The sequence below is a fragment of the Gadus chalcogrammus genome, chromosome 11 (assembly GCF_026213295.1).
Source record: "Gadus chalcogrammus isolate NIFS_2021 chromosome 11, NIFS_Gcha_1.0, whole genome shotgun sequence".
Taxonomy (NCBI): domain Eukaryota; kingdom Metazoa; phylum Chordata; class Actinopteri; order Gadiformes; family Gadidae; genus Gadus; species Gadus chalcogrammus.
Genome location: NC_079422.1, coordinates 26,295,066 through 26,316,469, shown reverse-complemented (window position 1 = coordinate 26,316,469; position 21,404 = coordinate 26,295,066). Strand labels below are relative to the sequence as shown.

General features: G+C 47.9%; 1 long non-coding RNA gene across 7 annotated transcripts; it reads right to left on the bottom strand.

The window, feature by feature from the left end:
• Positions 1–10,367: 10,367 nt before the first annotated feature.
• Positions 10,368–17,538, bottom strand: LOC130391554 (uncharacterized). Of its 7 annotated transcripts, none has more exons than XR_008896920.1 (12): positions 15,707–17,538; positions 15,565–15,628; positions 14,310–14,544; positions 13,986–14,037; positions 13,224–13,385; positions 12,677–12,742; positions 12,507–12,601; positions 11,865–11,916; positions 11,474–11,557; positions 11,206–11,320; positions 10,917–11,002; positions 10,368–10,784 (listed from the first exon to the last, which is right to left on the bottom strand). It is a non-coding gene; the product is annotated as an uncharacterized LOC130391554 (long non-coding RNA). The 7 variants fall into 7 exon arrangements; XR_008896921.1 differs by having other exon boundaries at positions 13,249–13,385; XR_008896919.1 differs by having other exon boundaries at positions 12,507–12,742; positions 14,310–14,403; positions 14,479–14,544.
• Between the last annotated feature and the right edge of the window lie 3,866 nt (positions 17,539–21,404).

Here is a 21,404-nt window from a genome sequence, read left to right as displayed (position 1 = left end):
TCCAGGACGCCGCCGCCGGGCCCTCCAGGACGCCGCCGCCGCCGGGCCCTCCAGGACGCCGCCGCCGCCGGGCCCTCCAGGCTGACCGCCGCCGCCGGGCCCTCCAGGCTGACCGCCGCCGCCGGGCCCTCCAGGCTGACCGCCGCCAGGTGGACGCCACCGCCGGGACCTCCAGGTTGGTCCCAACCACCGCCTCCAGGCCCTCCAGGTTGGACCCAACCGCCGCATCCAGGCCCACCGACTCCAGGACCTCCAGGTTGGCCTCCACCTCCAGGCCCGCCGTTGCCTCCAGGACCTCGCCGTCTCCAGGCCTTCCAGGTTGGCCGCCTCCAGGCCCTTCTGAAATGTGAGACAGAAGTTCCAGTTGCACACTGGAACATTTCTCCCCTTTCATCATGGATGCACTGAAGATGAGTTTAACTTTACTGGATGAGGAGCCGCCACCTGGCCCTCCATGCCACCCCTTCCAGGTTGGACGCCTCCAGGACCTCCAGGCCACCGCCGCCTCCAGGCTGGCCTCTGCCTCCAGGAACTCCGCCTCAGTCCTTCTGAAAGGCGAATGACACGTTCCATTTGCACACTGCACATTTCTCCCCGTACATGATGCAGATAATCAACTCCTCCTCTGCTTTAGCTCCCACAGATCTCACTGGTGCCCTACTGTGCAGCCTTGAGTGAGGTATTATTTAACCCAACAGCCAGCCACACACACCTAGCCTACATCCTGGAGCTGGTCCTAGTGGCTGAGAATGCATCTGACATTTTTCAGAACACCTCAGAGTTGCTGTGGCTGCATGTCAAAGTTTTAATTCTAAACAATTCACCAAGCCTAGAAAAAATGTGCAGCTGTGCAGTTCCGTGTCTCACCGTTCTGCATCCCTTGGGCTGCACGGCTCCCGGCCTTCCCTCCACCTGCAGCGAGCGCCTCCAGACGACCGCCATGGACCTCACGGCGAGCACCTCCAGACGACCGCCACGGACCTCCAGACGAGCACCTCCAGACGACCGCCTCCATCACCTCTACTGAAACAAGACAAAATCCATTTAAACACTGGAGATTTTTCTCCTCGCTCACTCAGATGTCAATAGCTTATCTTCTCCCATTCTGTGCGTTCTTGAGAAGTATCATTTCCTATAAACTCCCAAACCCAGCCACACATCTAATCTTCATAAGGACAATAGTTCTAGTGGCTGAGAACGCTTGGCTAACAAGCCAATCACAACAAATGACTGAATTCCAGTTTTATTCTGAACCGTTTGACCACGCCAAGGAGGAGTTTATAGGATGTGCAGTTCCACGGCTCACCCGTCTGTTCCTGTAGGACTGAACGGCTCCTGGCCAACATCCACCTGCAGCTCCCAGCTCCAGACCCGCTCTGTTGAAGCCTCTGGGTGTACAATCCGCTCCTGAACAAAAACAACTGTTCATAAATCATTTGGTACTCTGCAATCCTTGGAAATATTATGAAGCATGAGCTTGAATAGAAAATGTTCAAATCCTGTATAATGATTAATTGTTGTACAAATGTGTATAGTTCTATTGATTACTTTTTTACTTCTATAAAACATTTAATGAATTGTGGGAAACTACACAAGAAAAGTAAATGAAAGCAGTTTTAACGCGGTTATATTAGTAAAGCAAGTCTTACTCAAAAATTCAATAAATGGTGACCACATTTTATCATTAACTATTTAGTGCTTCACTAAATTCCTATAGCAAGTGGAAACGTTACTCTCCTTAATTGGTGATGTTCATGTTCCTCGATATCTTCCAATGGACTCGTTGTGAAATCCTTCTGGATCCTCTGCGTTGAAGTGCGTTGTTCAATTTCCAAGGGGCGTGTCTAAAGGGCGCGATCTAAAATGGGTCGATGCTATGCTATTGGATAGGCCTCGACTAATCATAGCATTGGAACGGGTGATGCAGAAATACATATTCCTCAAAATCTTTGAGTAGTAGTTGTTCGTTCTTTTAGTGAGCATATACAGTCTTTAGTTCACTAACTTCCATCTTTGTTGTTGAAACACCTGTTGCGTATATCCAACCTCACATTAGATAGCCTAAAGGGTTGCTTTTGGTCGGTCTATTTCGTACCGGGCAGAAAACGTTAGATAACGGAGGGGCGCCTGACCGCATCTTTGAAGAGCAAATTATATACGAGGTCCGTCTAGTTCCGAAGCTATTGGTGAAATACGCAAAACGAATATTGAAATGTTAATTTTGGCATTTAATTTGCATCTACATTTTGCCAGTGAAGGAGTTTAGGTTTGCCAATCCGAGCTCTAACAGGCAGTAAACATGTTCATTAAAATACAAATGCAAAGTCCACAGAACATACGCGAATAAAAACCACATTGCACCACCAGCGGTCAACAGCAGCAGCAGCAGCAAGTGTATTGAAAGTAGAAAAGTAGTAAAGAAGAATAGAATTGGTAGAGTGGTGTGCAAGTCAGACACCGCATCTAACCCAGGACCACCTTGCAGATCACAAGCAGCAAACCTTCTACCAGACCAACCAAACACACATCAGGCCCCCAGTCAGTAGGGTCAGTCAGACAGGTTTCCACAGAAGGGCTCAGTGGGGTTATGGGTTGAGCAAAAACAGACCCCTTTCTTCCTTCCACAAGTTTCCATCCTGGATTTTGCAGACATGTGGAGTCGGACATGTTTCAAGTTAACCGTGGATTCCTGAGGGCAGTGAAAGATCTGCAGAAGGTGACGTCCAGGTCCAGCGGTCTGCCGCATTGACCACGAGATCTTTAACCGAGTGGGACCGCCTCGGTTTGTAGTAGGCCTAGAACAGTTTGTGTTCAACAGCGTGGAGGTCCTCGTTTCCATCAGAGTTGCTGCAGTTCTTCCATGCTGCTTCCACAGTGAGCAGAGGACACTTCCCAGTGTGGAGGTCGGTGCTGTAGCAGTCCGCAGCGTTAGTTAGTCAGTCGATCCCATAGATAAACCACTCAACACAAACTACCACTTCCATCAGCAAATCCACATTAACCTCCAGCGGTAAAACATGTACAATAGAGGGGCGAGAACAGACGACAGGAGGAGATGGGGAGAGTGTAACATTTGCAGTGCTCATGAAGGAAGTACCCCGCGTTACTTACTGCGTGGGTCCCGGTGGCGGGGGGTCCACGTCGGTGGCCACGATGTCCGGATTGTTCAGCCCACGCAATCCAACGCAAAATAAACGATTAACATCCGTCACGGTGGGGGCGCTTTATGAGGAGAGGCGGGGGAGACGCAGCTGAAATCAATTAAGAACTAGTGACTAGAAGAACGTGATTGGTTGTGAGCGAGAAGCTCGAGACGAGAGACGGCAAAGGCCTGCGTATTGGTTAGAGCAGGGGTCTTCAATTAAAATTGAACAAGGTCCAGCTACTAAAAATTCCTTCCAAGAAAGGTCCGAACCTACCACGCCCTAATAGCCCTCTTTTGTCAAATACAATCAACACGGCATATTACCTTATAATTTCAGATGTATTTATTTTCAATTTCCAAATAGCTTACTTTTAACCATGAAAAACTAGTAAGACAAAGTAACGCATATTAACATTTCAAGAAAACAAAACAGGTACATTAGGCCTGCAATTCAAGTAAATATAAAAAAGTGCATAAGGCCTAGATGTGAAGTAAGCAGAAAAGGAACACTAGGCCTACACTTCAAATAAACACAAAGTGCATTAGGCCTACATTTCAAGTAAGCAAAACAGGTACACCAGACATACATTTCAAATAAACACAAAAAGAGCATTAGGCCTTCATTTCAAGTATTGAAGGTAAACAAAGGAATGAATTATGTGAAAAAATAAAGCAAATCCCAATGTGAGCTGCAACGACAACCAGAAAATCCGAAATGTTATCAGATGACGCACTGTCACAGCTTCATGCGGCTGTTCAGAGTGCCCCATCCCTGTACGTCCACACCAGAAGCGAATTGAGAGTCCAAATCGCCGGAAGTCATTCACTTTCTATGGGCAAGAGCGACCAAAGCGACCAACGCTACCAGCGGCCAAAGTTGAGCGACCAGAGCGTCAAAAAAAAGTTGAAAACTTTTTAACTTTATGCAAATGACTATGACGCGCTTCAGCGGCCAAATCTGACAGCCAATCGGAATGTAGACGCTCTTCGCTTTCGTGGATCCCAGGGAACACCGGCAGGCACTTTGGTTCCTACCTACCTTTATTCACTCACTGAACAAAATGTCGGCTGAAGTATTAATCGCGGCTGTAACTGGGCAACCGGTGTTGTACGACCCAACCCTTTTTCAGTTCAGAGATCGAAACGCCATAGTGGTTTGGATACCAAGTGATGATAAGCGGGAGTATTTATACATCTAGAATGTTCGTATTTAAACAGGAATCATTTTCATTTGCTTTGCATGCCACCAATCTAACCAACCAATCGCGTGTAGCATGCTTTAAACAAAACCCAAAAAGTTTTTGAAATCGTCACATAAACAAATTAATCGACAAGACGAGGGATAAATGACAATATATCTCTTGTCTTTTATCCCTCTATTCCCCACTATTCACGGAGCCTGAGGTGAATAATTCTTAATTAAATAGTCTAGATAGATAGATAGCCTAGTCAAGTCTTTATTAATACCAAACGACACAAATCGTCGGGAATCCATTTAGGTGGTTCGGCCCACACAGGACAGTAGCCTACAAGACCACACAGAACAAGTCTGACTGGACATACACACAATACATCACATTAAAAATAGACACGCGTTGATAGATAGATATGTTCCATTATTTGCCTTGCGGAGCCAACCAGTCCTGTGCGCGTATGCAAATTAGCCATGTGCGCCAATGTCTATTTGTTTTGAGTGCGACGAATGAGTGCAGATGCAGATCAGTGAAACATATTTTAACTAGCCTACTACAGCACGCAGGGTTTTTTGTTCTCGGTTGTAATTAGCCTACATTTTAGGAGTTTTTTTATATTGGGGGGAATCACTGTTGTCGAAGCACTTTATCCAACAAGCAAAACCGTCTCGGCAATATGGCCAAAGTGTATGGGAGTTCACTCTTTGATATGGCTGTCTGTACTAAAAGCAGATGGCTCCTTTAAATGCGTCTGCATAATTGAATTGTACGTCATGAGCGACTTGAGCGACCAAAGCGAACAGTAATATTCGCAGCGAAACTTTGTGAGCGACCAAAGCGTCTTTGACGCTTTGGTCGCTCCTGGTGTGGACGTACGGGTAGCCATTGATGGGTCTTCAGATGTAACGGATAATGCCCAGCTTTTGGTTTGTGTGCGATTGTTTCATCAAGACAAGAAAGAGATCTGTGAGGACCTGTTGGGTCTAACACCACTTGAGACACTGTTTTGCTTACTTGAAATGAAGGCCTAATGCTCTTTTTGTGTTTATTTGAAATGTAGGTCTGGTGTACCTGTTTTGCTTACTTGAAATGTAGGCCTAATGCACTTTGTGTTTATTTGAAGTGTAGGCCTAGTGTTCCTTTTCTGCTTACTTCACATGCAGGCCTTATGCACTTTTTTATATTTACTTGAATTGCAGGCCTAATGTAGGCTACCTGTTTTGTTTACTTGAAATGTTAATATGCGTTACTTTGTCTTACTAGTTTTTCATGGTTAAAAGTAAGCTATTTGGAAATTGAAAATAAATACATCTGAAATTATAAGGTAATATGCCGTGTTGATTGTATTTGACAAAAGAGGGCTATTAGGACGTGGTAGGTTCGGACCTTTCTTGGAAGGAATTTTTAGTAACTGGACCTTGTTCAATTTTAATTGAAGACCCCTGCTCTAACCAATACGCAGGCCTTTGCCGTCTCTCGTCTCGAGGTTCTCGCTCACAACCAATCACGTTCTTCTGGAGGTCACTAGTTCTTAATTGATTTCAGCTGCGTCTCCCCCGCCTCTCCTCATAAAGCGCCCCCACCGTGACAGATGTTAATCGTTTATTTTGCGTTGGATTGCGTGGGCTGAACAATCCGGACATCGTGGCCACCGACGTGGACCCCCGCCACCGGGACGGGACTCCCTAAATCGACGCCACTTCGACCTGGGCGGGACTTTACGTCCTACGTCACTCGCTATGGGTGTGCATGTGTGCGCATAGCCGTCACTCGCGATGGGTGTGCATGTGAGAAAGGTTTTGGCTTGCGATGGGTGTGCATGTGAGAAAGGTTTTGGCTTAGTGTCTATGGGTTGGTAATAACGGTTCTGATGATTTTTCTGATGGAAAAGTGGTCTTTTATTTCCATAATCTTTGTTCAGTGAACGCATAAACCCGTTTGTTAGTTAGCAGTTAAACAAAATGCGATCTCTTTGTTTACAGTTACCAACGACCAACTGATGATTGGGGGTTCGATTCCCTAGTGATGCAAGGTTTTTTCTTTCATTTTGGACTGCACACACATCGCGAGTGACGGATACTCGCACTATGTACACACATCTCTGTCTTTACAATTTCTAGGCAACCGAAGTTTAAAGATTGTCAAGTGGTTAACTCTTGAATCGCATGTACTAAGACCTGATGGGTTAGTGGTCAGAGAACAACTCATTAACGCGGGGATAAGGGGTTCGATTCCTTAATGAAGCTAGCGTTTTTCTTTCATATTCGACTTGATTTTTCTATGCCATTTTGCGTAACTTGTAGTTTATGATGAAGAAATGTTACTGGGGTTAAGGTTAGGGTAACGCTAAGGGTAAGACACAAAGTGTTTTTGCAACACAATATTTCACAATAACAAATTCCAAAGTTTTGATGACTCCAGTAGGAAACTTAAGATACCCAGAGAAATGCGTGAGTGCTCACAAAACATCAACAAGTCAGCAGTGTGGTACAGGGTGATCATTTCTGATATACAGTACAAAAGCAGTAAGACGCAAAGTGTTTTTGCAACACAATATTTCTTACAATAACAAAGTCCAAAGTTTTGATGACTCCAGTAGGAAACTTAAGATACCTAGAGAAATGCGTGAGTGCTCACAAAACATCAACAAGTCAGCAGTGTGGTACAGGGTGATCATTTCTGATACAGTACAAAAGCTGAAACTATTAGCCAGGAGTGGGAAAGATGCAGACGCAGACGCAGACGTGGGAAGCAAGACGCACCAACACACAGTTGCCTGTTGCAAAATGGTTCAGAGTTTAATAGAAATAGTTAGGGTTAGCTGGTATGGCGTTATCTGGTATGGCTATAGTCTAATGTTAGCTTAGTTCGTGTTGTTTCGTCATGTTAATCGCTAGTAATAGTAAGTCATTTGTAGAAATATAGCCTATCATCACAGACTGTAGGAATGTCACCCACCCTCCATCGCGTACGACACTGACGCTCGTAATCTGTAGTGCAAGGGAGTTCGTGCACACTGCACAGATCCCTGAGACAAACGGCTACGCGCACACATGCAAACCCATAGCGAGTGACGTAGGACGTAAAGTCCCGCCCAGGTCGAAGTGGCGTCGATTTAGAGAGTCCCGTAGAGGGGGGGGGGGTCAAGGTGAGGGCAGAGGGGGGGGGGGGGGTCAAGGTGAGGGCAGAGGGGGGGGGGGGGTCAAGGTGAGGGTAGGGGGGGGGGGGGTCAAGGTGAGGGTAGAGGGGGGGGGGGGGTCAAGGTGAGGGTAGAGGGGGGGGGTCAAGGTGAGGGTAGAGGGGGGGGGGGGTCAAGGTGAGGGTAGAGGGGGGGGGTCAAGGTGAGGGTAGAGGGGGGGGTCAAGGTGAGGGTAGAGGGGGGGGGGTCAAGGTGAGGGTAGAGGGGGGGGGGGGTCAAGGTGAGGGTAGAGGGGGGGGGGGGGTCAAGGTGAGGGTAGAGGGGGGGGGGTCAAGGTGAGGGTAGAGGGGGGGGGGTCAAGGTAAGGGTAGAGGGGGGGGGGTCAAGGTGAGGGTAGAGGGGGGGGGTCAAGGTGAGGGTAGAGGGGGGGGGGTCAAGGTGAGGGTAGAGGGGGGGGGGGGTCAAGGTGAGGGTAGAGGTGGGGGGGGTCAAGGTGAGGGTAGAGGTGGGGGGGTCAAGGTGAGGGTAGAGGGGGGGGTCAAGGTGAGGGTAGAGGGGGGGTCAAGGTGAGGGTAGAGGGGGGGGTCAAGGTGAGGGTAGAGGGGGGGGGGTCAAGGTGAGGGTAGAGGGGGGGGGGGTCAAGGTGAGGGTAGAGGGGGGGGGGGGTCAAGGTGAGGGTAGAGGGGGGGGGTCAAGGTGAGGGTAGAGGGGGGGGGGTCAAGGTGAGGGTAGAGGGGGGGGGGTCAAGGTGAGGGTAGAGGGGGGGGGTCAAGGTGAGGGTAGAGGTCGGGGGTCAAGGTGAGGGTAGGGGTCGAGGGTAGCGTAGATGTGTATAGGTTATCTCATTATGGTCAGTATTAAACATCACATAATGCACAACATGCAGAAAAAGCCACACAACCAGGTAGAATTTGTTGTATACGATTTTATATAAACACCACAAGTATACATTTTATGTATGTATAAAATCTCCCTTGCACTGACGCTCGTAATCTGTAGTGCAAGGGAGTTCGTGCACACTGCACAGATCCCTGAGACAAACGGCTACGCGCACACATGCAAACCCATAGCGAGTGACGTAGGACGTAAAGTCCCGCCCAGGTCGAAGTGGCGTCGATTTAGAGAGTCCCGTAGAGGGGGGGGGGGTCAAGGTGAGGATAGAGGGGGGGGGGGGTCAAGGTGAGGATAGGGGGGGGGGGGTCAAGGTGAGGGCAGAGGGGGGGGGGGTCAAGGTGAGGGCAGAGGGGGGGGGGGTCAAGGTGAGGGTAGGGGGGGGGGGGGGGTCAAGGTGAGGGTAGAGGGGGGGGGGGGGTCAAGGTGAGGGTAGAGGGGGGGGGGGGTCAAGGTGAGGGTAGAGGGGGGGGGGGGTCAAGGTGAGGGTAGAGGGGGGGGGTCAAGGTGAGGGTAGAGGGGGGGGTCAAGGTGAGGGTAGAGGGGGGGGGGTCAAGGTGAGGGTAGGGGTCGAGGGTAGCGTAGATGTGTATAGGTTATCTCATTATGGTCAGTATTAAACATCACATAATGCACAACATGCAGAAAAAGCCACACAACCAAGGTGAGGGTAGAGGGGGGGGGTCAAGGTGAGGGTAGAGGGGGGGGGGGGTCAAGGTGAGGGTAGAGGGGGGGGGGTCAAGGTGAGGGTAGAGGGGGGGGGGTCAAGGTGAGGGTAGAGGGGGGGGGTCAAGGTGAGGGTAGAGGGGGGGGGGTCAAGGTGAGGGTAGAGGGGGGGGGTCAAGGTGAGGGTAGAGGGGGGGGTCAAGGTGAGGGTAGAGGTCGGGGGTCAAGGTGAGGGTAGGGGTCGAGGGTAGCGTAGATGTGTATAGGTTATCTCATTATGGTCAGTATTAAACATCACATAATGCACAACATGCAGAAAAAGCCACACAACCAGGTAGAATTTGTTGTATACGATTTTATATAAACACCACAAGTATACATTTTATGTATGTATAAAATCTCCCTTGCACTGACGCTCGTAATCTGTAGTGCAAGGGAGTTCGTGCACACTGCACAGATCCCTGAGACAAACGGCTACGCGCACACATGCAAACCCATAGCGAGTGACGTAGGACGTAAAGTCCCGCCCAGGTCGAAGTGGCGTCGATTTAGAGAGTCCCGTAGAGGGGGGGGGGGGTCAAGGTGAGGATAGAGGGGGGGGGGGGGTCAAGGTGAGGGTAGGGGGGGGGGGGTCAAGGTGAGGGCAGAGGGGGGGGGGGGGTCAAGGTGAGGGCAGAGGGGGGGGGGGGGGGTCAAGGTGAGGGTAGAGGGGGGGGGGTCAAGGTGAGGGTAGAGGGGGGGGGGGGTCAAGGTGAGGGTAGAGGGGGGGGGGTCAAGGTGAGGGTAGAGGGGGGGGGTCAAGGTAAGGGTAGAGGGGGGGGGGGTCAAGGTGAGGGTAGAGGGGGGGGGTCAAGGTGAGGGTAGAGGGGGGGGGGGTCAAGGTGAGGGTAGAGGGGGGGGGGGTCAAGGTGAGGGTAGAGGTGGGGGGGGTCAAGGTGAGGGTAGAGGTGGGGGGGGTCAAGGTGAGGGTAGAGGGGGGGGTCAAGGTGAGGGTAGAGGGGGGGTCAAGGTGAGGGTAGAGGGGGGGGGTCAAGGTGAGGGTAGAGGGGGGGGGGTCAAGGTGAGGGTAGAGGGGGGGGGGTCAAGGTGAGGGTAGAGGGGGGGTCAAGGTGAGGGTAGAGGGGGGGGGGTCAAGGTGAGGGTAGAGGGGGGGGGGTCAAGGTGAGGGTAGAGGGGGGGGGGTCAAGGTGAGGGTAGAGGTCGGGGGTCAAGGTGAGGGTAGGGGTCGAGGGTAGCGTAGATGTGTATAGGTTATCTCATTATGGTCAGTATTAAACATCACATAATGCACAACATGCAGAAAAAGCCACACAACCAGGTAGAATTTGTTGTATACGATTTTATATAAACACCACAAGTATACATTTTATAAAATCGTTTGCACATTGAAACATTTTGGGAAGCGATTTGTCCGATGTCCGAACCCATTTTGATCACAAAGCGTGTATCGTGAATCCAGCGCAGCCATCTGTCCCTAACTCTGTCCCTAACACTGAACCCCGACGCCTTGAAGGACAAGGAACCCTCCCACCGTGGGGAGGAAGGAACCCTCGATGGATCACGCTAGGTGCATCCAAACGTGCAACAGATGGTGAGAAGGTCACGTTGCGCGAGTGTGGAGGAGATGAATCCACAGGCCAGAGTCCTGTTGTGTGAGTGTGGAGGAGATGAATCCACAGGCCAAAGTCCTGATGTGTGAGTGTGAAGGAGATGAATCCACAGGCCAGCGATGAGTGGCGGTTGTTGATCACTGAAATGTGGACAGAGGAAAACAGCATATTGTTCAGTTGACTGTCTAGGTAGTGTCACGTTATCAAAAGGTTATTACACCTGTAGTCAATGAAGACGATATCCATGTCATCTTCAGCAGTGGGATACTGACCTAAGGGACTCCAGCTGGTCAGAGATACAGGCTTGACGCAGCTCAGGTCTGTCTGTCCCAGACTGGACACAGCATTTCAACTGCACCTTACAAAGACGGATGATATGAATACAAAAGGACACAACGATTCAGTTATCTGGCAGACCGTCCGAGCCAAAGAGTCTTGGTGAATTCAGAAGTTCGCCATGCCATGTAGTCTGAGAACTCAGGGGTGGAACCCAGCACCATTTGATGGAGAGCCCAACACCCCATCCTACCCCGTTTAGAGTTCCATCAGCAACAGACTCACCTTCCAGATGCATGGCTCCCTCAGCTCTCCTCAGTGGATATCCCCTTGGAGTCGGGTGTCACTCGCCCCACCCTGACGTCCTTCACCAGGCAGGTCCTCCATCACCTCCCTATCCCTGTTTGGGGACAAACGGGGCCGTTTGGCCTCAATGTCTGGGCACAATCAAAGTGGTAGTTTGATGGTCCGACATCAGTGGTAGTTTGCTATAATGTCTGGTAGTAAACTGTTGTTTCCCAGTACAAGTCATGTTCAGTTCATGCAAACATACCAGTACTACTTGTTGGCAGGCAGACTCATGGTTCTCCAGGTGCACGGCTCCTCCATCAGCTCTCCTCAGCCAAGGACTCCTGGTCTGTGTAAACAGTGGTGGTAGATGAGCAATTTGGGGGGGGGGGGGGGGGGGATTCTTGTGACGCCCGGTTTAAACCAAAGCCCTGGCTGGAGTGTTAATGAGGGCATTAAATATGATTCGTTTTATTCTTTCCAACTTGCATAGAAACTAAAGCAAATGCAAAGCAGCTATAGTTTGTAATCTTTTAAGTCAGAACACTGAAATATTCTAGTTGATGAAAATGCTGTTCAGTTCCATAAATAATTGAATCACTTAGTTCTGATCGTCACATGACTGAACACAATGATGACCCACAGCTGTCCTTTACCTTCCAGAGACCTCTGCAGTCGCATCGTAGCGATCGTACATCCGAGCGGATCCTGGTGGGTCAGCGATACAATCAGGATATGAAAAAAAAAAACATTCTCACACCTCAGTAGACAGTTTTTCTTAATTTTAAAAGGGGACATTATACCACCAGGTGTGAGTGTGATTAGCCTTACAAGCCGTTTCCAAAATCTGACACATATTACATCACTACTGGGCGTGTACACCTAGATCTGTGCTGGATAGATGAGCAACGTTTACTTCGGTCCACTGAGTAGGCTGGTAGAATGATCTTTACAGCACAGATCTAGGTGGACACGCCCACTAGTGATGTCATATGGGGCAGATTTTCAAAACCGCTTGTTAGGCTAATCACACTCACACCTGGTGGTATAATACTTCCCCTTTACAGAATAACAACTTTCAGAACTCATGTGAGAAATCAGACGCTGCAGCCTCACATGGAGAGCAAAATTGTGTGTGAATAAATCCTGTTCACTCACAGCTCCCTAAACCCAGCGACTTTTTTCTCAAAATCATTCTGATCAAAACGATGGCTGAAGAGACCGATGTAGGGCTGGTGGAGTGGCTAGTCTAGCAGCCTACTCCTTCACATTGAGGTGGCAGTGTAAGGTATAATCACCTCAGGGTCGGCTGTCCTTGCCCCCCCACCGAGGGACGTCCTTCACCAGCGGGTCCTCAGCACGGCTCCATCACCACCCCTCACAGAGTCCTGGTCTGGAGCAAAAAGCAGGGAATTTGCCTCATGTCCACCATGTTCAGTTCATGCAAACCAGTGCAAACCAGTACCACCTGTTGGCAGGTAGATTCATGGTCGTCCTCCAGATGCAGTTCCTCCATCAGCCAAGGCCATCGGGTCTGTAACAAACAGGGGTGGTAGTTGAGCAGTGGGTGGGATTATTCTCTGGACGCCTCTTTTAAACCATTCTGAACCAAAGTACAGGAATAGAAGACACTGCAAGTTAAAAAAATAAATAAGAACCATGCACACACTTGAAAATGTGTTATGCAGGAGGATGGTAGAACATTCTGTGAATTCAACAGCACACATTTGAAATTTGACTGTTAACATTATTCAAACAGTCTTCTGCCTCAGCTGAAACTCAATATTTAAAACAAACGATAAAACTTGTAGAATTCTTGTACCAGTAGCGTAGACTCTAGCCTTCACATTGAGGGGTTAGAGTCTCAATAAAACTTCACAGATGGCTCCATTAAGCCAAGGACGGTTTTCTCTAAATCTGCCATATTAGATGACGGCTGAAGTAACCGATTTTAGTACAGAAACCGTTCAGTAGCAGTGAGAGTGATAATCAAACTAGAGACTGGCTGCATTCACCCCGACATCATTCTTAAGGCAGGACCTCCACCACGGCTCCTCCATCGGCTCTCGTCCACCATGGCGCCGTCGGCTCTCGTCCACCATGGCGCCGTCGGCTCTCGTCCACCATGGCTCCATCGGCTCTCGTCCATCAGCACTCCTCCACCAACGCGTCCTGACCTAACATCAAACGGCAGTAGTTGGGTCCAAAATCTGGTAACAAAGCCGGGGAGGTCAAACCTGCACACCCTTGCATTTGTAAAGGGGAAAAAATATCTAACTTCAAGCTTACAAGTTGACTCGTTGAGAAATGTATAAACTACTACTGTCAGAATGAAAATCTGAGAAAGATACTAAAAAATAATCAGCCCCAACAATTAGTTTCAGAGCGGCTTGGAGATGGTACCCTGGTCCACCCTGCTGCCCCATTACTGGTCCAGGTAGTGGGGTTACCCTCTAGTCCCCAGCCTCAGGTCCAACCAGCTGTGTTGTACAATATTTAACTAAACCTTGGGAGACGACGTGCCATTTCTAAACTGCTGTAAATTAGCTATATTAATCAACTACATTTACATTGAGGGCATTTAGCAGATGCTTTTAACCAAAGCGATGAGTACATTTTTCAGAAAGAGAAGCAATAAACTAGACACAGGTTGGACGTCTTCAGGAAGCGGACTCCCAAACACTAAATCAAGGTACTGAACCATCATAATAGAGCACATTAACATCCAATATACATCCTTTTAACACAAAAATCAACATTGATCGAAAGCCACTTACACCGATAGAGCCTGGTTCAACAGCTCGGCCACATCTCCTCCCACCGACCACACTGCAGAGATCAATGAGAAGATCATAATGTTATAAAAGATGGGTAAATACTGTGGGAATCATTGTGAGAAATCAGACGCTGCAGCCTCACATGGAGAGCAAAATTGTGAGTGAATAAATCCTGTTCACTCACAGCTCCCTAAACCCAGCGACTTTTTTCTCAAAATCATTCTGATCAAAACGATGGCTGAAGAGACCGATGTAGGGCTGGTGGAGTGGCTAGTCTAGCAGCCTACTCCTTCACATTGAGGTGGCAGTGTAAGGTATAATCACCTCAGGGTCGGCTGTCCTTGCCCCCCCACGAGGGACGTCCTTCACCAGCGGGTCCTCAGCACGGCTCCATCACCACCCCTCACAGAGTCCTGGTCTGGAGCAAAAAGCAGGGAATTTGCCTCATGTCCACCATGTTCAGTTCATGCAAACCAGTGCAAACCAGTACCACCTGTTGGCAGGTAGATTCATGGCCGTCCTCCAGATGCAGTTCCTCCATCAGCCAAGGCCATCGGGTCTGTAACAAACAGGGGTGGTAGTTGAGCAGTGGGTGGGATTATTCTCTGGACGCCTCTTTTAAACCATTCTGAACCAAAGTACAGGAATAGAAGACACTGCAAGTTAAAAAAATAAATAAGAACCATGCACACACTTGAAAATGTGTTATGCAGGAGGATGGTAGAACATTCTGTGAATTCAACAGCACACATTTGAAATTTGACTGTTAACATTATTCAAACAGTCTTCTGCCTCAGCTGAAACTCAATATTTAAAACAAACGATAAAACTTGTAGAATTCTTGTACCAGTAGCGTAGACTCTAGCCTTCACATTGAGGGGTTAGAGTCTCAATAAAACTTCACAGATGGCTCCATTAAGCCATGGACGGTTTTCTCTAAATCTGCCATATTAGATGACGGCTGAAGTAACCGATTTTAGTACAGAAACCGTTCAGTAGCAGTGAGAGTGATAATCAAACAAAGCCGGGGAGGTCAAACCTGCACACCCTTGCATTTGTAAAGGGGAAAAAATATCTAACTTCAAGCTTACAAGTTGACTCGTTGAGAAATGTATAAACTACTACTGTCAGAATGAAAATCTGAGAAAGATACTAAAAAATAATCAGCCCCAACAATTAGTTTCAGAGCGGCTTGGAGATGGTACCCTGGTCCACCCTGCTGCCCCATTACTGGTCCAGGTAGTGGGGTTACCCTCTAGTCCCCAGCCTCAGGTCCAACCAGCTGTGTTGTACAATATTTAACTAAACCTTGGGAGACGACGTGCCATTTCTAAACTGCTGTAAATTAGCTATATTAATCAACTACATTTACATTGAGGGCATTTAGCAGATGCTTTTAACCAAAGCGATGAGTACATTTTTCAGAAAGAGAAGCAATAAACTAGACACAGGTTGGACGTCTTCAGGAAGCGGACTCCCAAACACTAAATCAAGGTACTGAACCATCATAATAGAGCACATTAACATCCAATATTCATCCTTTTAACGCAAAAATCAACATTGATCGAAAGCCACTTACACCGATAGAGCCTGGTTCAACAGCTCGGCCACATCTCCTCCCACCGACCACGCTGCAGAGATCACTGAGAAGATCATAATGTTATAAAAGATTGGTAAATACTGTGGGAATCAATGTGAAAGCTTCAATATCAAACACTCACATGTGCGGTTGGATTGACATCTTCTGCGTCATACAGGATCAGGACTGCAAGGCCTGGAGTCTCCCCCCGTCTGTTAGCACAACATTCATCCATTTAAAAACACCACGACGCGCTTTACATCACTGCCTTTACTTTTCTAAACAGCTATACCATTTGATAATACGTGAATAAGCACACTTACATTTAACCCTTCCTTTTGTTTCTGAAGTCTAGCAGAAACTATATTGAGCAAATCACAGCCCAGATATTTAGAACACTAGCAATATCAATAGTAATTTAGATAGTAAAATGATACTTGGCCACATTCAGCTGCTGGGTTGTTGAAGAAATAAAAAGCCGTAGTAGGTAAATGCCGTCGTCTCCATCTTTTACGCGACCCGATAAATGTATGCGCAGAAAATCGAGAGTTGATTGTAGAGCGCAGTTATCAAAGTAGTTTGCGGTGTTTTGTGGGATAATTAAAAATATATATATTTTAAGAGTGCCCTTCCTAATTTCTAGTGCATAAGGATTTACCAATAATCGCAGATGATTACCTATAGAAATGGGGCACTGCCAGATTACCTTAATTGGGTACGCTCATTAGTTATGAGGTTTACGCAAATGCCAATATTGATCATACTGCCAGACGCCATAATAAGGTGTGGATGACATAACGCAATTGCCAATCCTGATCGTACTGCCAGACGCCATAATAAGGTGTGGATCACGTAATGCAATTGCCAATCCTGTTCGTACTGCCAGTTATCCTCCACCACACAGTACTGCAGCATTAGAGCTTCACAGACTGCACAAAACTAACTACCAACCTCTACAGAAACCCCAAGCCCCGTCATACTGGAATCGTAACGTTCCAGTACGAACCATCCCTAAGTAACGTAACCAGCACCTCACCTTGAGCTGAACGACGATGAAGATCTTGTGGTCGTCTCATTGCAAAATACAGCCAACAGACTTACCTTGAGGCGATCTGGTAGTTTGTTGCTGTTGGTTTATGTACAAAACATTTTGACTAAACATTTCAGTTACCCCATTTAACTAATTATCTACCAATTGTACAAAAAAAGCTATCTAATCTGTCTTTTGGCTACTTCCTCGCTTCACATCGCATGAGCATTGTCATATTGATCCGGGTGTGGTCCGAGTGGCCAGAGATGCATGTTAGGATACTGTGCTGTCTGAAGTCTACTGTTCTGTAGACGTGCCCCCCTCCGGAGAAACAGTGTTCAAAAGGGCTGTTGCATCAGTTACATGACCTGGAACATCCGTCAAGACTGTGACAGGGACTCCCCAAGGAGAGACGCCATGGGTAGGATGCGAGGGCTCTTTCTCAGCGACTAGAATACACCACAGCGCCTACGGGAGGGAACCATTGCACACATTTCAATATTCCTCTTCATAGATCTTGAAGCCCCAGCGAGGATTTCTTTTCCTCCTCAGCTGAAGAAGAGCTTGGTTACAGCATGAAGAGAACCCTAGTTGGGATGTTACCAAGATGGTTTCTGATTCAAAGGGGGACCCAACTCCCAGGTCCAGCTAGCATCGACAAATGCATTGCAATTCAGCCCAAGAAAAACTTGCATCCCAGCACAGGAGTCCAGAAGATACAACCCACAGGGCCTGCCAGCCAACCATCATGTCGGGGCTAGAAAGGGCAGCCACGTCGCCGTCTTTTGTGAACAACCAGGCCAGGCAGAACCCTGACCACATGAAGAACCAGGCCAGGCAGAACCCTGACCACATGAAGAACCAGGCCAGGCAGAACCCTGACCACATGAACAACCAGGCCAGGCAGAACCCTGACCACATGAACAACCAGGCCAGGCAGAACCCTGACCACATGAACAACCAGGCCAGGTAGAACCCTGACCACATGAACAACCAGGCCAGGTAGAACCCTGACCACATGAACAACCAGGCCAGGTAGAACCCTGACCACATGAACAACCAGGCCAGGTAGAACCCTGACCACATGAACAACCAGGCCAGGCAGAACCCTGACCACATGAAGAACCAGGCCAGGTAGAACCCTGACCACATGAAGAACCAGGCCAGGTAGAACCCTGACCACATGAAGAACCAGGCCAGGTAGAACCCTGACCACATGAACAACCAGGCCAGGTAGAACCCTGACCACATGAACAACCAGGCCAGGCAGAACCCTGACCACATGAACAACCAGGCCAGGTAGAACCCTGACCGCATGAACAACCAGGCCAGGCAGAACCCTGACCACATGAAGAACCAGGCCAGGTAGAACCCTGACCACATGAACAACCAGGCCAGGTAGAACCCTGACCACATGAAGAACCAGGCCAGGTAGAACCCTGACCACATGAACAACCAGGCCAGGCAGAACCCTGACCACATGAAGAACCAGGCCAGGTAGAACCCTGACCACATGAACAACCAGGCAGAACCCTGACCACATGAAGAACCAGGCCAGGTAGAACCCTGACCGCATGAACAACCAGGCCAGGTAGAACCCTGACCGCATGAACAACCAGGCCAGGTAGAACCCTGACCGCATGAACAACCAGGCCAGGTAGAACCCTGACCGCATGAACAACCAGGCCAGGTAGAACCCTGACCACATGAACAACCAGGCAAGGTAGAACCCTGACCACATGAAGAACCAGGCCAGGCAGAACCCTGACCACATGAACAACCAGGCAAGGTAGAACCCTCGCCATGCCCACCTGAAGAGCCACAGGCAGTCCAGTTGTTTTCCTTCAGACTCAAACTCTTCCGCTTTGATGAGCCTGAGAACAGGGACGGGATTTGATGGAAGTGGTGAGAAGGTAATCTGATTAGGTCACCCCAGTGGTGGGATGGTAGGTATCGGACATCCCAGTAGCTGGTAGGTTTCGGACATCCCAGTAGCTGGTAGGTTTCAGACATCCCAGTAGCTGGTAGGTTTCAGACATCCCAGTAGCTGGTAGGTTTCAGACATCCCAGTAGCTGGTAGGTTTCAGACATCCCAGTAGCTGGTAGGTTTCAGACATCCCAGTAGCTGGTAGGTTTCAGACATCCCAGTAGCTGGTAGGTTTCAGACATCCCAGTAGCTGGTAGGTTTCAGACATCCCAGTAGCTGGTAGGTTTCAGACATCCCAGTAGCTGGTAGGTTTCAGACGTCCCAGTAGCTGGTAGGTTTCAGACGTCCCAGTAGCTGGTAGGTTTCAGACGTCCCAGTAGCTGGTAGGTTTCAGACGTCCCAGTAGCTGGTAGGTATCGGACGTCCCAGTAGTTGGTAGGTATCGGACGTCCCAGTAGCTGGTAGGTTTCAGACGTCCCAGTAGCTGGTAGGTATCGGACGTCCCAGTAGTTGGTAGGTATCGGACGTCCCAGTAGTTGGTAGGTATCGGACGTCCCAGTAGTTGGTAGGTATCGGACGTCCCAGTAGTTGGTAGGTATCGGACGTCCCAGTAGTTGGTAGGTATCGGACGTCCCAGTAGTTGGTAGGTAGGTCATGAACGGACCAGACCTTGAACAAAGCAGGGATTGGTTGGTAGGTCTTTACAGTAGGATTCTCCTCATCCCATATGAACAGCAGGCCGATGAGCCCTCTGCTGGCTCAGATGCAAGCCTTTCTCAGGCTGAACTGCAGAGTAAGGGAGGAGGCCAGCTGGTCCTGGAAGTTCGGTCCTCTTAAATCAGAACCTATGGCGGTAAGATCCCACCAAGGACCCTTTTCGTGACTGCAGCTGTGCTCTACTCCAGCGGAGTACTCCTGCAGAGGTAGAGAAACCGTAGCTACGGCTTCAACATGTATGGTGGGCAACGTTCAAATGTGCTCCATGGTTCTCTAGCGAAGGACCGAGGTGCTGTTCTAGTCGTTGAGGAAGAGCCCTCACCTCTCATCCCCGGGCGTTTCTCCTTTAGGTGAGAGCCTGTCACCATCTTGAATGACATCCCAGTTCATGTAAATGACTTCACAACCACCTCTTAGACACATGCCTTCACCTGAAGGGGGCAAGTCTACAGAGCTGGAGGCTTCAGACAGCGCAGAACCCTAGCATGCATCTCTGATCACTCAATCTGAACCCCATCAGTACGGTAACTCATGTGACGTGATGCAAAGTTCAGGAAGTAGTGGCGAAGCATGTCGAAAGAAAATCTAGACAAAACCTTGGAGTATGTTTTGGCTGCACTCTGAGAAACCCTAGGTTACTATTCTCACAATTCACTTGGAACCTATACTACACCCCTTCTAACAGCATTGACACATGTTCAAACTAAACAGGTAATTAGCCCACGTACCAACAAAAAACATTATTTAAATCATTCACCTTTCCACCTCAGCCAACGAGGAGGCCAAAACAATGCCCCAGCATAAAGAGGAAATATAAGGACTTACAGTTCGCAGTTTCTTCTTCATGGTTCAGTTTTGATACTCACAGAATCACTTTCTCCTCCTTGACCTGTGAAGTAACGGAACGAGCAGATTCGTTTTAGTGCTCAAACCACACCACTGAGGCAAAGTTGATTCAAGCTAACTTAATTTGAATTAATCATGCATTCCTTTCCCCAAATATTGGCACCAATCTACTCCAAACGACAGTCCTTTAACCTGTCGAAACTTCATTAAAACTTGATACTAATCATTTTTTTTAACTTTATTTTATGGAGTCAGAACAGTCTCATTATTAATGAATGCACAGAGAAGGATTCACAAATGTATTTTGTGATTTATACATAAATTACTCTCTTCTCACAAATACATTTCAATGCACACACAAATGGATATCGGCATGTATAAATGTAAAATAAATCCATAAACAAAAATAAGTTTCACAAACATATTTCTGATCCACACACAAATATGTCTTGTTTTAAATAAAGGTAATATAAATCCATAAATATATTAATTTAAAAAAGATTTGCAATTTTCATCAAAAATGTATTTGGATGTTGTTACATTTATGTACAAACTGTTAAACTTGAATTTACAAGACGCTTTTCATTTGTGAGCTTGTTTGCATTTGTGTGTGAAACTGTCTGCATTTATGTGTGGATTTTTGAGACTCTCCTGACGTCGCTAGATTCACAAATGCATTTTTTTCAACAAGGAACTCTCTGTAGCCAATCAGATGCCTCCCTCGTTTTCAGCCAAACACATGGCTGCAGTTCCGACCTCTGAGTCCAGCCTCCGAGCCTCCCGGTTCTCTGTCAAATCTTGTCTACTCTATCGGAAAGAACATGGTTTTTTGAATGATCGTACATAACAATCTCTAGGTGGTGAAGAAGTAAATGCTGCGTCACGACACTTTTTCCATCTAATTTCGACTGGGTTTTGGGATTATCGGTGCCGTTAAAGTAGTAAACGGCACCGACGTAAAAACCCAGTCACAGCAGTCATGTGGTTGACTGAAAACGAGGGAGGCATCTGATTGGCTACAGAGACTTCCTTGTTGAAAAAAATGCATTTGTGAATCTAGCGACGTCAGGAGAGTCTCAAAAATCCACACATAAATGCAGACAGTTTCACACACAAATGCAAACAAGCTCACAAATGAAAAGCGTCTTGTAAATTCAAGTTTAACAGTTTGTACATAAATGTAACAACATCCAAATACATTTTTGATGAAAATTGCAAATCTTTTTTAAATTAATATATTTATGGATTTATATTACCTTTATTTAAAACAAGACATATTTGTGTGTGGATCAGAAATATGTTTGTGAAACTTATTTTTGT